Source organism: Drosophila virilis, chromosome 3 (genome assembly GCF_030788295.1).
Source record: "Drosophila virilis strain 15010-1051.87 chromosome 3, Dvir_AGI_RSII-ME, whole genome shotgun sequence".
Taxonomy (NCBI): Eukaryota; Metazoa; Arthropoda; class Insecta; order Diptera; family Drosophilidae; genus Drosophila; species Drosophila virilis.
Genome location: NC_091545.1, coordinates 12,977,630 through 12,980,000, shown reverse-complemented (window position 1 = coordinate 12,980,000; position 2,371 = coordinate 12,977,630). Strand labels below are relative to the sequence as shown.

At 40.6% G+C, this 2,371-nt stretch overlaps 1 protein-coding gene across 1 annotated transcript in view; it reads left to right on the top strand.

Annotated features, from left to right (window-relative positions):
* The window catches only part of LOC6623648 (uncharacterized), a 1,204-nt gene extending 1,174 nt beyond the window's left edge, over positions 1-30 (top strand). Inside the window, exon 1 of the mRNA XM_002047306.4 lies at positions 1-30. This exon is cut by the window's left edge and continues 1,174 nt beyond it. The gene's annotated coding sequence lies outside the window, so the exon portion shown is untranslated.
* The last annotated feature ends 2,341 nt before the right edge of the window (positions 31-2,371 follow it).

Sequence of the window (2,371 nt, the reverse complement as noted above, 5' to 3'; positions counted from 1 at the left end):
AAGAAATAAACACGACTTAACATGACTTAACCAGGGCAGCTGCAAAGGAGAAATCAATATTAAAAGCAAAAGGAAAGGTTTGAGTCTTTTTGTGAAATAAACCGACAAACGCTCATCGCTAGCCCATAAATAGAAAATTCTGCAATTTTTATTTGAATTTATGCGTTAAATTTAAGCTCAACTCTCGAATATAGCAGTAAGTTAGGCATACAGGCAACACATACGACATTTATATTTATGGTATGTCTGGCAGGCGTAGAAAACCATTCTCGCCCCCCCCTCCCAGAAATTGCTGTCACATATCCATTTCATGCATTTGACTGCCCAAATTGTCAACTTGACATGAAATTAGAAAAGCGCAAAGCATTTAAACATGCTCCAATATGCAAATGAAAATGCTCAAAGAAATATTTGTATATCGTATATACCAGACGTACATATGCAGAATTTATATACGCACACATATATACGAGAAGCTTATATATATAAATTTTTGCATGAATTTTATATTGTGTATGTCTGCGTTTTAAGGCCACAAAATGCTGTGATGACTGCATAAAATATTAAAAAATCTAATTTCCAAGTTTTCTTGCTTTCTCCAAGCTGACACGCCCCTAAAAAAAAAATATGCCAAGCAGCCCGTCAGCTTGCCAGCCCGCCCGTTTCCCTTGTAATTTGTATAAGCTTTTTAAGAGCGCCAAATGCAAAAATCGCTGGCTGAATGTCGTTCCTGCCTGTCTGTCTGTCTGTCCGTCTCACTGTCCGACTGTCTCAAATCTTTCTGCACAGCGCTGACAGTCGCTCTGGCAAAATGAAATAAAAATATGCATGTTAAATAAAATGTCAACGAGAACGCCATTTAAGGGCGTGGCGTAGGCGGGCGGCAGGGTGGGGTCTGTTGTAAAGTGAGCAAGATTTATGTCAACTAAACCAAATACACCAACAAAAGGCATTTAAAATGGTAGCCAAACAGAAAACATAATGCAAATAATCACGAAGAAAAGAACCAAGCAGATGAAAAGAAACCGATAGTTGCCAAGGCTACCTGGGCTAACCCCTAATAAGTGGCCAGCTCGAAGGTCAACGGCACTTGGCAGCTAAATTTCAAAATATATGAAATGAACCCTCAACTGGCTAAGTTGGCTAAGCTTGAACCCAACCAAATTTTATGGATTGCTCTCATCTTCTTATATTTAAAAGTAATCGCAACATTTTTGCAAACAATGGTTTCAGCACGCCAGATATGAAAAATGAACTGATTAAATATCTTATAGTTTTCATAAATTGAGTTGAAAATGTTTAAAACTGTAGTGAGGCAAGTTTCAGACACACACACACCTGGATTCATGAATACAAGAAGCAGGCTTGTGGGTTGAACCTCAAGGCATTGATCCGAAAATGGTTTTTGGACTTGCAGCCTTGGTATTCACAACAATCTTTCAAGGCAAAGGCTTTTGCTTCGTGCGTATTTCTCGCACGGAGGATCTAAGCTGCTTGAAAAGCACATAAAAGCTGTTGGCCGGATTTTAAATACAAGTAAGCTTTAAGCTACTATGCTATTCCTATTGTTTTATGCATAGGGCTTTTAGCGTTCAACTCTTTTGCCAGATTATACGAATATTTAAGTGCCAGTTAGCCATAAGCATGCGTAAGCTCATTAGCAGTTGCCTTTGCAGCCAGCCAGTTAGTCAGTCGGGTTGCCGTCTGGACCGTTTCTGGTTGGAAAAGGTGTAGCTTAAAGCAATCCATTGATTATCAACTTCCGACTGGCGGCGGCGGCGTTGCCACATATTCCGCAGAACCCAAAAGACTTGAGTGCTCTCTCTCTCTCTCTATCGCTCTCTCTCTGTCTTACTCTTTGTCTGTCTCATTCAGCGTCATCCATCTTTTGTGTGCCAAATGGCACTCGGCAAAAGTTGCTGCAACCACTTCCGGCCATGCAATGGACTCTTGGCCAACCCTTCACCAACTCAATTGCATCTTTTGTCTGCTTTTGTTGTTGTATTTGTGCGCTCTCTGCCTCTCTATCTGTGTGTGTGTGGCTTTAATTGAATTGCTGTAAAAACGCGGCACAAATTATTGACTTCAAGTGGCAGCCAGCCAGCATATTTTCTTGCTGCATTCGTTTCCTTCATTTCATTTCTTTTTTTTTCTTAATTTTTTTTTTTTGGCAGCCACAAAATTTTTTCCATAATTTGAGTGGCCTGTAGCTTCAAGGAGTTTGGCGAGCCAAAAAGCTCCCCAAAGTTTTCCATCAAAAACGTTTAGAATGTTTTTTCCTGTTGCCTGTTGGCGTACACACATTTCTTTTTATACCCCACATGCGGCTGTCCCCAGTGTCTGCGCTCTGCCATTGCCCGCCACGCATTTT